Source organism: Artibeus jamaicensis, unplaced genomic scaffold, assembly GCF_021234435.1.
Source record: "Artibeus jamaicensis isolate MK-2021 breed Jamaican fruit bat unplaced genomic scaffold, CSHL_Jam_final contig_354, whole genome shotgun sequence".
Lineage (NCBI taxonomy): Eukaryota > Metazoa > Chordata > Mammalia > Chiroptera > Phyllostomidae > Artibeus > Artibeus jamaicensis.
The window spans coordinates 24,875,466-24,890,206 of record NW_026521803.1 but is presented as its reverse complement, the minus strand read 5'-3'; positions in this window follow the sequence as shown (position 1 = coordinate 24,890,206).

Sequence of the window (14,741 nt, the reverse complement as noted above, 5' to 3'; positions counted from 1 at the left end):
TGCAACTCATTTCTATCCCCTTCCATTCTTTATACATCTCAATCTTTAATGAATAATTTATGTGGTTTAGAAGTTCTTAGCAAGATTTAGATTGGGGAACAGTTACCAAATCCAGCCGTTTCATTCTATAGAAGGAAGAAGGACCTAAGTTATTACCTGAGGGGTGGCACAAATCTGAGATTGTTGTCACTAGCAGAGACAAAGGCAAACTTCAAGCATTCTTTTTCAATCAGTCTGGGAGACTGGGCCAGAGGAAATGTGCCAGAAAAATAAAACCTAGGTATTTCTGCTCAAGGGCTAGGGATTCCTTCTCTTTGGCATAAGACCAAACTTCCAGAATCCCATTTCTGCTCACTCTCTCTGAAAACTTCTGACCAGACCTAGGATTTCTAAGTCAGTCTTAAAATCTCAGAGAAGAGAGCCTCATGGGCATGAGTCAGCATTGCCAAGGGATGTGTCAAGAAACTGTTGAAAATAAGAGTAAGTGTCCACGGTAGACAAATGTGTAGTCACCCAACACAATGGATCAAACAGCCTAGTTCCAGAAACCACACTTGTTTGTATGTGGTGTGTGTGGATGTGGGATATGTGTGGTGTGTGTGTGTTTGCTGAGGTGCCAGGCAATTCTGAACACAGTTTCTCCTTTCCAGAAATGTATCATCTATTTTTAGGTATTTTTTCATTAACTTATTTCTGGGCCCCCATGATAAAATAATTTATCAGATCAGAAACCAATGGCCGTCTAAAATATTACATTTTGTGTTTAGTGGGCAACAGTTGAGCCTAGAAATTTCTGTAGAAAATGCCAGTGAGAAAGAAACATGGGCATCTGGGCCAGACATTATTCACGTCACACTCAGATGTACAAGAAATAGATAGCTGCTTTATTTCCTTATAACTCATCTGTTCTTTCTCATGAGTCCCTGACTAATGGGTAAATGGGGGCAGAGGGGACAACATTTTAGTGAAATCCAATAATTTAGTGCTAATCTCAGGCAATCCTATGAGAAATATTTTTAAAGAACACAACCTCTGCCGGGTGAACTTAGGTCGGTGTTTGATCAGAAAGTCCTGCCCTGTTAGTCTCCTTTCACGAGCCCCCCTGTTCTCAAACTCCCCTTGGTTGTGTGTAAGCAGCCTTCCACCATGAGCTAGAAGGGCCTGGGGTGGTGGGATTAGGAAGACGACCCTGCTGTGCACCCCATTTGCTTTATCTGTGCCTCTCTTCTGCAAGCCCAGATGCTTTTCACTTCTCTCAGTAGCCCCGCAACACCATGCTGGCATCCAAACTAAACAAGGCAACAGTATTCGGCTGTTAAAGACCAGAGATGACTACTGGATTTCACCTGGCTTCTGTTCTGCTGAAACACTGAAACACATTGCTTCAAAACAGGGAAACCCCATGTAAATAAAATGATATATATGTTTTAAATACAGAAAAAGCCAAGAGTCAAAAAAAGTAAAGATAAAGGAATATATGGAAAATATTTCAAAACATAATGATTCTTGTTACACATGCAGCGGCTTCTGACCATTTTACAGACATTCAAGTTGTAGTTCTTTCAGTCCAGGTCTTTGCATGGTGCTAAGAGAAACTCTAAAAACCTTCCTGGCCTAAATCCTCTAGTTCAAGTGGCAGCTTGCACTCGAACACTTCTGAGTTTTTCCATTAGAGTTTCTATTTAAGATTAGATGGGAAAAAAATGCAGTCATTCTCTTGGGCCATCTATCCACTATTAAACATAAGTGTAAGAAAGTAGAAACTGTAACCATTAAAATGTAAACAACATACACATTTGTCATAGGATCAACTTGCCACATTTAAAAGCAGACAGGAGGGGCCTGTGGTGAAAGGGACAAAGAGCATGCGAATTTTATGGGTGAAATGAGCATCTAGACCACACGTCATTTCCTGGGGATAACACACAGCCCATCATTCCTGGGAACTCTGGACATATACAAGGACTATACGCTGATAGGCTGTAGAATCCACCAGTTGAAAAATTTAATTCTCTAAATTCTTTCCAGTTCTATTGGTGTTATTATGTAAAATATGTCTCCCCATCTAGGATTTTGTAACCCCACTGTTCTTCAGTCCAGGTAATCTTTATTCATTTCTGCATTCTCAGCAATTAGCAAGTGCCAGGGCATTGTGGGTAGAACAAACAAACCAGAGGCCACGGGATAAAAGGATTTCTAAGGGGAGGAACCGGATGCTGACCATCCAAGCATGGTAGGAAATAAGAATGCAACATGGAACTCACATGGATAAACTATATCCTCTTCTACTCATCCTTCTGCCTCTAATACTCCATAGCCTGGTGTAACTGTCTCCCTTCAAAATACTAGTGCACATCATTAAATTGTATGGAAAAGACAGCACATCATAAGTCGACATTTTAGTCTAATAAAAATGTGGTACAGCCCTGGCTGGTATGGCTCAGTGGATTGAGCACCAGCCTGCAAACCAAAGGGTAGACAGTTTGATTCCCAGTCAGGGCATGTTGGGAACCTTACACCTGGCTTCTAGCTAAAAACATTGCATTGATTACAGGAACCTGTGCGCTCCACAAAGCCAATCGGCTACAGGTACATGAGGTGTGCACGCGCTCCCCGAGCCAATCGGCTACAGGCACATGAGGTGTCCACGAGTACCAGTTGCACCCAAGTAATCAATAAGCGGGCCCTTCTTTGTCTCAAGCTAGCCAATAGCAAGCAACCTAATCTCCTTCCTCTCCCTCCCCCCCCTATATATATACCCAGTTTGGAAAAATAAAGTTTGCAGCTTGATCAGAATCTTTTGTCTTGCTGCCATTCTTCGCGCCTCTTGTCCCCCCAACTCATTTGTTCTAGGTAGGTGGTCAAGCCCCAGTTGATTCCCAGTCAGGGCACATGCCTGGGTTGCGGACCAGGTCCCCAGTAGGGGGCATGGGATAGGCCACCACACCTGGATATTTCTCCCTTTTATTCTCCCTCCCTCCTTCTCTCTTTAAAAATAAATAAAATCTTAAAAAAGAAATCTGGTTCAAAGTTTTAACAATAATGTCAATATGATTTGCTTTTTATTGTTTTAAAAAAATATGACATAGTATCTAACCTTTGTATTTTTTTAAAAGTTAAAGCATAAATAAATAAAATACTAGTCCTTTAAGCAACCATATAAATGATTACGACTTTGTTCCTTAGTGGAGATGAAGACACTAAGGGCCAGAGGAAAGAAACCGCCAGGCCTGTGGGGTCAGTGAAGCCCCCTCATCTCCTCTCTGGTCCTTTTTTTGTGTCCTTCACTGTCCTTTCTATGTTACAACTTGGGCGTCATTTAGCTTTCTCTAGAGGTGTAATTAAAACCAGCTAATAAATAAAATAAAAATATGGTTTCTGGAATAGATCCATAGTGTCCTTTAAAATATATTAAATATGATGGCTGTTTATTTCCCTTTCTAGGTTAGGCAAATAGGATGCTGAAAATAATGCTATTGTAAATCACTCCCTCCAGAGTAATGCATTAGACAAGGGGGCAAGAGCATCAGTTAAGGAGAGTTTGCCAGAGGTTTTTAATTTGTTGCTGGTGAGGAGTGCTGGACTTACAGCAATTAGAGTGTATATTTATGTGTGGAAGAAGTAAAGAGAGAAATAAAAGCACTATCAGCATGCCACCACCCTGGAGATGTCTGAAAAGCTCAAAACTACTATGAATTATATATGCAAGAGCCTCCTGTTCATATTGTGCCTGAATCACAGAAAAACTGTGACTTCGGGTCAGTCAAATCCTGCACCTCTCTGAGCATTAATCAGTTTCCAGATAAACTGGGATGGGAAGAGGAAATGGGAAAATGGATATTCTTTGATTGGTTTATCGTGACTTCTGATTGTATAATTTATTTTATAGCATATCCTTTGAGTTTAGTAGGTTTTTTATAAGTCTATAATAGAAATTATTTGTATCCTTTCAACTATCACTTGGAAGAAAGAACTCTATAGTAACCATATGGCCAAAAACATCAAACTAAAATGATCAATGACTCACTAATTCACAAGTGGTTAATTTACTCACAGATAATTCAACATTTTTATTCATATGTTAATTCACTAATATTTTGAGCTTCCGTTGTGTGCATGTACCCTGCTTGGAACTGTTTTATTCACTCCTCAGTAATCACACAATAAAGCAAACCATCCATATGTACATTAAGAAAATATTTTTTGAGCACCTACTCTGTCAAGTACTGAAATGAACTCTGGGGACACAATTGTACAAAAACAGCTATGGTGTTTGGTCTCTTGTCACTTACAGTCTAACTAAGAATATAGCGACAAAATATTTAGATTTATAATTTTAAAATTAGGACTATAACCAATGCTGATAGAGTTGGGGGTGTGAGTATTTTCCTTAATAGGAGGATTTGGCCCATCTGAGGAAGTCAGGAGCTCCTCTGAAGACATGAAGTTTGAGTTTACATATGAAGGATATCATTTTTTAGGCCTAGAGGAGAGGGATGGCATTAAGGTGTTTCAGGAAGCAAGGAGAGCAAGCGCGTCTCCTGTGGCAGGTGGAGGCATGATGAGTAAACGTGACCAGGAAGACAGGGATGGATAAAAGACGTCTATACTGTGACAAGACAGAACAAGTTGAGAACAAAACCATGAAGATCTATTTAGGTGAGAGTTAAAAGTTTAGTTTACATTCTGAGAAAAATAAAAGGCTATAAAAGGGACTGAAACAGTTGGGTGAAGTAACAAATTATTTGCCCTTTAAAATGGCAATTCTGGTTCTACAGAATAGATTGAGAGAATAACAGAATAAAATACCATAATTCTATTTTATTTTACCGGAAGTTACACAACTGAATACCTATAATTTACTCAAGGCTGAATACAAATTTTAAAGAACTGGTCATTCTCTGGGGGAAAAAATCCTATGCTGTCATTTTCATAACAGTGAGCACACATTCTGCCCTTCTTTCTACATAGACTTTCACAAAGCCCTTCTCTAAATAGACCATGAAGTTACAGATTGTTCTTCAGAATTCTTTCAACTACATCTAAGAAACTATATGTACATATATTGTGTGCCACAATTTATTTGAACAACTTTACAGTGTTCCTTAATATGCCGGAGTGCCACAGATCAATCCTGTGCCCATTATGACATCTTGGTTTCTGCAACCCACCCGAATTCATTAAAGTCACATTCATGAAGATCACAGCTACAGAAGTCAGTGGAGGTGAGATAATTTTGTTGGGTTAGGTGAGTTGTGTTCTGTTGTCTTCTTGTCACTGAGAAGACAATCAAGCTTGTGGAGATGAGGGAAAGAGAAGAAAAAGATAGTGAACCTCATTGGACTCTTCAAGGCTGTGCCTGAAGGACACAAAAGGGATGAGGACATGGGAAAAGAGGGGGCTGTGGCCTTTGGTTTTTGTCTCACAGTTTTTCTGAGCCTCTAGCTTGACCCTGTTGTTGATCTCAGTAGAAGGAAAGAGAGTGAATAAATATTTTGATATTTTATTACATCTTCTGTTTTTGTGTAGCTTCTCCTAGTTCTCTAATTTGTCATAACCTGAATGAACCCATATTTCCCTAGAGACTTTTATCTCTTTATAATATGAGAAATAGTAGAAAACAAAATTAAACAAAGTACATGACGAACACGGTGATAGTCATGAAGGGCTGATTACCTCTCCTCTAAAACTAACCCCTCCCTAGTGTGCAGTAAGTATACGCAATTAGGGGCAAAAGTAGGTTTATTGCTGTGAGTACAAAAAACACACTTTATTCCTATGTTATTATTTGTTAATTATTGCATTTTTTTCCATATGAACAACTATAAACCCACTATTGCCCTATCCTTTTCTTTCACAACAGGTCTAAGGATGGTTTCCAGCTTACCTCTGAGAACCCTCCTAGTCTCCACTCTCATTTCCTTTCATCTTTTCTCATCCAGAAAAGGGAGCTCAGCAAAGTTAGTAGAGGAAGAAAGTAACAAAGATCAGAGCAGAAAGAAATGAAATAGAGACTAAAAAAACACCAGAAAAGATCGATGAAGCTAAGAGCTGGTTCTTTGAAAAGATGCAAAAAAATAAAAAAATCTTCAGTTAGAACTCACCAAGAAAAAAAGAGAGAAGACACAAATAAATAAATTTAGGGAAAAGACTAAGTCATAGATTTTTAAAATAAGACATTGTGGAAGAGATAGGTAAGGATCTGGTGTTACCTCTTATAAGCTATTCTATAAAAACCAATGGTGAGTTGTATGGGTAATATAGAAATTTTAGATAAAAACCCTAAGTTGCTAGCAGACATGTATTACTTTAAAAGAATCTGGGATAGTCACAAGATCTATCCATGTTGTCACAAATGGTGGTATCTCATCTTTTCTTATGACTGAGTAGTATTCCATTATATATATATGTATATAAAATAGAATACTATATATATTGCATATATGTATACATATATACACACATTTATATGGCATGCTAAGCAAAGTAAGTCAGAAAAATTCAAGAACCATATGATTTCACTCATATGTGGGATACAATACTGAAAGCAACAAATGAAAAAACAAGAAAAGCAAACAAAAACTCATAGACACAACAGTATGGTTGTTGCCAGAGAGCAGGAGGTTGGGGCTAGCAAAGGGTAAAGGGGTCAAACATATGGCTATGGAAGAAGATTTGACTTTGATTCGTGGGCACACAATATAGTATACAAACAATCTATCATAGACTTGTACACTTGAAAACTGTACAGTTTTAACCCAACATCACCCCAATAAATTTATTTTTTTAAAAGAATATGGGGAGACTTCTGGTTCTACAAAAAGATGAAAGAGACTTACTCTTCTCTGATTCTCTTCTTTTAACACAACAAAATAACTTGGAAATTCTTCAACAGGAAATGCTAAAGGGGCACTGAAGGCTAAAAGAGGAGGCTGGCTAAGAACCTCAGGGGTGGAGAAAGGACAGCATAGTAAGTGCCCTGAATCTCTCCCTATACCCCCAGGCTAGCTGCTGGAGAGACCTGCAACAATGGAAGAAGGGAAGAAGGAAACAAAAAAAATCATGCTCTCTGGCCAAAGGGTTGAGAAAATCACTCCCCCAAAAGACCATGGAGAGCCCCAGCCCCTGTTTAGTAACTGAGTCCCCAGCTATCACCAGAAAGCCAGCAACAGAAGGCAGGCCTGAACCATGAGAATTTCCACTTCACAACCTGGCCCGGGAGCTATTTGATCCACTGGCAGGAGGAAACCTAAGGCCATAGGTAGCAAACACAAGCCCTGTGGGCTGAATCCGGCCCTCAATCTTGTTTTATCAGGCTGGCACCTTGTTTCAACCCTGAAGCAGTGCCGAGCTCCTTGCTCCTAGTTAAGGAGTAGTTACGTTTACACAATCCTAAAATTACATTCGGCATTTTGAAGGCAACCTCGAGGCTGATGTGGCCCTCGGTGATAATGAGTTTGACACTCCTGCCCTAGGCCATCCCAGTTCCCACTTTAGAACCAGGGCAACGTGGGTATACCATCGCCACGGGGTTGGTGGGGGACTACAGCAAAACTTCAAAAACACTACAGACTCAGTAGAGCCCTGCTTCTCTCTGTCCCTCCCCTGGTGGGAGCCCAGGCTCAGTGGTTCTGCCCCCTGAATTACCCTCAAGTTGACTAGTCATACAAGGCAGTCCAGAGATGTGGCTTTTGTGCATGTAGCTGGCACCAGCAGAGAGCAAGCCCCAGCACTACCAGAAGAACGAAGCAGGCCAAAACAACATCGCAAGGGCTCTGTAAACTAAGTCAGCATTGGAACTAACTCCACAAAAGCAGAACTGCACTCATGTACTACCTGACAGAGTGACCACCTGAAATGGGAAATTAAATAGGATTAAGAATCTCCTACCATAATAGCTAAAATGGCTAGGGTATAATAGAAAATCACTTGCCATACCAAAAATGCATAAATTCATGACCTGAATAAGACAGTCAACTGATGCCCGTATCATGAAGAATGAGATGTTGACATTTTCCAACGTATTTTAAAGCATCTATTATAAAAACATTTCAACAACTAATTATCAATTTTCTTGAAACAAATGAATAAATATAGAATATCAGCAAAGAAATGAACATTTTGAAAAAGAACCAATATGGAAATTTTGGAACTAAAAAAATACGCTAAGTAAAATTAAAATAACAACAACAAAACACCTCACTGGATGGTCTCGAAAATAGAATAGAGATGACAGAGGGCAGAATTTGAGAAATAAAAAACAGATTAGTAGAATTTGCCCAATCTGAACAACAGAGGGAAAAGGTCTGACACAAAAATGAACAGAGCCTCGGCATCCTGGGGCATAAAAGGAAAAGATCTAATGTTCACTTCATCAGGCCCAGAAGGACTGTAGGACTGAAACAGTGTTCAGAGAAGTAATGGTAGAAAAGTTTTCAAATCTGGTGAAACACATAAATATACAGATACAAGAAATTTGTAAACAGGATAAATCCAAAGAAACCTATATTAAGACTCATCATAATTAAACTTTTAAGAACTAAGGCCAAAGGAAAAAAGTCTTGAAATCAGCCAGAAAAAAAACAATGTATCAAAAAGGAAAGGAAAACCAATTTGCATGACAGCTGACTCTCCTGAGACCAAGCAAACCACAAGCAAGTGGCTCAGTATTTTCAAGCCCTGAAAGAGAAGAACTGGCAACACAAATCCTGTATCAAGTGAAACTATCCTTTATGAATCAAGGGGAAATATAACCATTTTCAGGTGACAGAAAATTATTGCTAACATATTTTCAGTCTGACTTTTAGAACGACTAAAAGAAGCTCTTCAGAGAGCCAAAAAAAATGGCCGTACAAAGAGTCTGGGACCTTCGGAACGGAGAGAGCTGACCTACGGACATCAGAAAGAAAGAGAAAAAAAAAGACCCAACAGAGGATTCTTTTTAGGATTGGCTGCTCTGTGAATCAGGGCATGGCAATATAATAAAACCAATGTTCCCAAGAACTTCTCCACTGCTTCATTTTCTACATTTTATCCATCCTTTTAATCCTATTGAACAAGCCTCTGATTTTGTTCTTTCAAAATTCCATACCACCAGGTCCTCACTGGTTTTAAACAAATGGTGTTAAACAACCAAGTACATATAATGTTAGGCAATTTACCATCTCTCTGAGCTTTGAGCCTCATTTCCTACATCTACATCTGTATAATAGGAATAATATGAAGACTACTTTACAACTTGGTATGAATAATAAATTAGATTTTGCACATTAAAATATATTGCCGAGTTGTTTTTTTTTTACTTATCAGATACTAAATGAATAAGTAAACGAATAAATGTAGCTAGTATTGAATAACACAATTGTGCTATGGGCTTTTCCATAGAAGAGGCAGAAAAAGTCTTACAATAATGGTATAGGTATGTGCTTTGGCAGAGAATACATTAATTCCCTTTAGAAAATAAATATTAACCTTCTACCTTCTAGAACTGAATTACCCAGGGTGCCTTGGGCCAAACAAAATAAAGATTATTTATGGTCCTTAAAAGATGGAGGGGGGATCTTTTTTTTTGCCTTTCTACTCCGTAAAGGAAGATCAAACAAGATGGTTTTCCCACTACAACTTCAGCCTGGTAGATACACTGCCAAAACTTCACACTCAGAAAGTGAAAAAATAAAATTTTGAGAGGATATCAGGTACACTCAAGTCCACTGAAAACAGCTCAGTGCTGCCTATGTCTCATTTTTTAATCAAGTCCCTGACATTTAAATAAATCAAAGTCTTAACAAAATAAATGTGAGAAAAAATGTCCAATAATATGATATTATAGCCTCTGTGAACTTATTAAATGCTCTATAATTAATATGATGTCCAAGGAAACAATTTTCCTCAAAGCAGCAGCAGAACAGCCAACCAGCTTGAAACCAATGCCCTTGTGAGGCTCAGAGGTGTTTAGCTTTATTTTAATTACTCAAGAAAATAGAATCTGAAGATCTTTGATGAACATTGCTTAAATGTTTGAATGGACATTTTACGGACAATATGTATTAAAATATAAGATCATTGAAAGGAAGAGGAAATGACTTCTCAGGTTTAAATATATTTCACTCAAGCTCCAAATTCCACTCAACTACAGGAATAGCAATTTTAAGTCTTCAAAGAATTACAGGCTCTACTTTATGAAAAGGAGATAAGGAAAATTCAGAATTGGAAATAACATATTCATTTGCAGGTTGGCCTTTCTAGAAGTTGAACTTAAGTATGAAAATTTAATTTAAAGAAAAAATTCATTCAAGGCTAATCATTTAATTTGCAAAAAGTTTCTTCAGTTATATTTGTATTCGCTTTGGTACATGCAGAGCGTACCCCAACCCTGTGTTTTGACAGCGCTTTCTTTCTTTATTTAAAAATTAAAAGTTTTCTATTTAGAAAGACTGAAAGCCCTGAAAACTACACTCAGAGCCAAGGGACCCATTGAAGACAGAAAAGAAATAGGGTCAAATGTCCAGAGTTAGATGAATAGCCTTAGTGTTAGGATCATAAGAATAATAAAAGATCAAGGAATGAAAAGGCAAATGGCTAAGGGAAAAGGTGAAAAGATTGGAAGAATTAACTCCAAATAGAGTTGAAAAAACAATGGGAGACACACAACATCAAATTAGAAATAACAAAATCGAACTTGTTACTTTCTTGTTTAAAGGCACTCATCACTACAATGCTTTAATGCAGATCCCATGCTCCTGTGTAACTCAGGCCCCCCAACTCTCCCCCTGACTTGTCTCCCAACCCTTTGACCTTTTAAGTTCACTAGCTGAACACTGATCTTACACGATGCTTGGAACTGAATTCAACTCCACCTTTTCTTTACCTTCTATATTAGTTGAAATTATTTTAGCTTTGAGACCTAGGATATCCAATTCAGAAATACTTAAAGCAAAAACCAAAATAAAACAGCTTTGTCTTCTAACACAAAAAGTAGAAGGTGAGATGGCTTTGGGGTGGCTCCTAGTTAGTTCATCTAATATTTCAAAATTGTCTTAAAAATTCACACTTTTTGAGCTTTTACTTTGCCAGCCTTAATGTTTGATTAGCTTCCTCATGGTTGCAAAAACAGATGTGGCTTCACATCTCACCACACCTGTATCCATAAGAAAGAAAAGGTATTATTATCCCTTCCCTGTTACTTTAAGAGCTATGACATCTTCCCACAAGTAACACTGGCAGATTTATCCTTGCATCTCATGGATCAGAATGATATCATGTGTGATTGGTAGGGGGAATGTTATTGCCGTGACTGATCTAGACAAAGTAAGATTTGTCTTCTTGTTCAGTCATTCTTCAAGGACATAGCCTTTGGGTATATGGAAAAAGTCAGAATTCTTGCAGAGAAGGGCTGCTGGAGAGCTGGAGAGTAGAAAGGAAGCTTATGAGTAGGCCACAAAAAATGGCTCAATACCCTTTATACGCCAGGTATGAAGGGTATTGCCCTTTATACCTCTGTGCCAGCCTGGTAGTCCCAGGAGAAGGTACAGATGGAAACCATCATTGGAAATGCAGAGAACTGAACACTGGCACTTCTTGTTGTAAACTTTTCCTGTCTTTGTGTGTTGACTGAGTGTTAAGGCATACCTCTAAGGAGTATCAGCTAGGATATTTTTATATTTCACATTTTGTTTCTTCTTGGATCCAGAACTACAAAGAACTACATTAGCATTCAAAGAATTTACCCATGAGTAAGAATTTGCCACTGTACTAAACATGCATAGTGTGGCTAAAACACAGAGGAAGTTAGTGAGGCCTAACTGCATATGCCATTCTTTTAAGAGAAGAAAAAGAAAATTCGTTATTTTGATGTTTATTTTCTTCCTTTTTCCAGTTAGTCTGTATATTTGCCTTCAGTATTTCTGACCTTTTGATACAGGAGAAAATAAGATATTCATTACTTTGCAAAGAGAAAGATGAATACGACATGACTGTTATATCTTACTTTACACAGTCATCATGTCCTTGAAAACTGGTATGCATAACTTTAATTTCATAAACTTACAAAAATAAAGATGCCCTTCAAAGGATTTTATTTGTATACATGCATGTGTATACAAAAATCATGTGTACTTAAATAAAGCTTTATGTACAATTTAATATCTTAATGTTTCTTCACTGTATTATTTATAAACATGATTCTTAATGGTTACAGAGTAGTCTATAATATTTATACAGCATTTATTACTTTATCATTCATCTGACTTTGGACATTTATTTCTTGGTTTTTAATATTATGAATATCACTATGATGGCATATTTATACGTACTTTTGCTGCCTTTCAAATTATGTTCTCAAGATTTTTGGACAAATTACTACACATACTAAAATGTTCCCTAGTAAGGTTATATCATATCAATTTACACTAGTCAAAATGTGCTGTGGATAATAATTTATTTCAACTGTAAGTACAACTAGAACCTGCCTCAGGGCAAGATATAAAGACACCGGTAATTTCTTAAAAGATTTACTTTCCTTATCATTTTAGAGTCTGAGTGGAGTGCTTTTGATTCTCTTTTCCCCCTCATTCAAAAACCATATAACACTCATATGTGGCATATAAAACGGAAAGCAACAAGTGAACAGGCAAGAAAAACAAACAAGAACTCACAGACATAGCCAATAACATGGTGGTTACCAGAGGGTAAAGGTTAAAGTGGGTCAAACACATGGTGACAAAAGAAGGTCTGACTTTGGGCGTGGGCACAGGATGCAATATACAAATGGTGTGTCACAGATTGTGCACTTGAAACCTATATAATCTTATTAACCAGCATCACCCCAGTAAATTTTTAAAACTTAAAAAAAGAGGATCTCAAAAGAATGTCAAGTCTCACTGAAAAATTTACTCCACCAAATTTCTAAGTCCCCTGGGTAACACAAGGGTTCAAGTTCGCATGAATACAGACGTAGATCCCCACACGCTTTTGCTCCCGACTGAATTCTCTCCGGTGCTCAGGCTCAGCCACTCCTAACTACTCTCCCATCACCAGCCGTCCCATCGTCCCAGGTAAGGCAGCCGTCAGCCGACTCCCACCTTCATGAAAGGGGCAGCCCCATGCCGTTCACACTCTGCTGCCTGAATGTTCCATAGACTGCCTTGTCTGAGATCTGACTTAAAAATAAACTTTGAGTCTTCAGAATCATCTCTTTATTGGAATTAATAATGATAACACAAATCATAGGTATAGGTATAGGTATGATATAGGTAGCCACCTAACTGGGAAGTTACTCAAGGCCCATCTCAAACTTGCCTTCTTGTAGCCAGTGTGTCTGCTCCCCCTTTTCCCCATCTGCCAACCATATTTATTCTTGCTTATTGGTGGTTCATTCTTACTTTACTTCCTGCCTTGCAGTGGCCCTGAATCCCGATCCCCCGACCTAATTCTCAGGTAAAATAGAGATAAGATGTCTTCCTCTGGTCTCCTGAGCAGCAACTGAGGGACAGGCATAAAATGGGTATTCTCTGAAGTTTAAGAAGAAAATCTTTTTATTATAAAATCAATATATGTTATAAAGAAATGATAAAATAAAATACTGTGAATAAAAGTGATCTATAATCTTTGTGATGGCAGGTAACTATAACACTTTGGTACATTGTGTTTCATATCTATATTTTGAAGTATGTTTCATGATTTCCTTATTAAATAGATTGTGTTCAGAATTCTTTTTTGTGAACTGATTATATTCCCTAATAATATATTGTTAATTCATTTCAATACATATTCTTAACTTTTTATAATATTATAATGACTAGAATATATTTTAATTGCTTTTCACTGTCCTATTATTTAGATGTAACATAATTTATCTAAGCCATTTGTGCTGTTGGAGACTTAGCCATATTTCAACATTTCATAATTACAAATTAAGTCACATTGAATAGGTGCCGTTTTTAACTGAGTGGCGATGAGGACTAGTGATCAGAGCCTTGGGGTCCCCAGCAGAACTGAGCTCTTGCCACAGCTCCGCTACTCACTACACACACAGCTTTAGGGAGTCACTGAACCTTGATGGTCAAATAAAATGTGCAATTAAATGCTGCTACCTTCCATCGGAAGACAATAATTTGATATTGGGTGAACCATTTTTTGCTTTGTAAGTGTTCAGTTGATCCTACCAGTTTTAGTCTATGCCCCACTAGTTATCTGGGTTTCTCACTGAATTACTTGTATTCCTGTCCTGTGGCTGCTAAAACAAGTTACCGGATTTGGTGGATGAAACAACAGAAATGTATTCTCCCACAGTTCTGGAGGCTGTGGGCCCCAAATCAAGGTTTTGGCAAAGCCATGCTCTCTCCAAGTCTCAAGGAGAGAATAAGTCATTGCCTCTTCCAGCTTGTGGTGGCCCAGGAATTCTTGGACTTATTATGTCATTCCGATCTCTGCCTCCCTGGCCATATCGCTTTCTCCTCTTCTGTCTTTAAACTCCCTGCGCCTCTCCCCTGTAAGGACACATGTGGCTGCAGTCAGAGAAAACCCAGGTCATACAAGATAAGTACCTCCTCTTGAGATCCCTAACTTAACATTATATATGTAATGCTAGGGGCTAAATGTTTTCATTTCCCCCATACTTAATCCCCAATGTGATGAAGTCAGTAAGTGGGGCCTTAGGAAAGTAATTAGGTCATTAGCATTAAGCCCCTGTGAACAGAATTAGTGTCCTCACCAGACAAGACACGAGAGCTTGCTATTCTCTC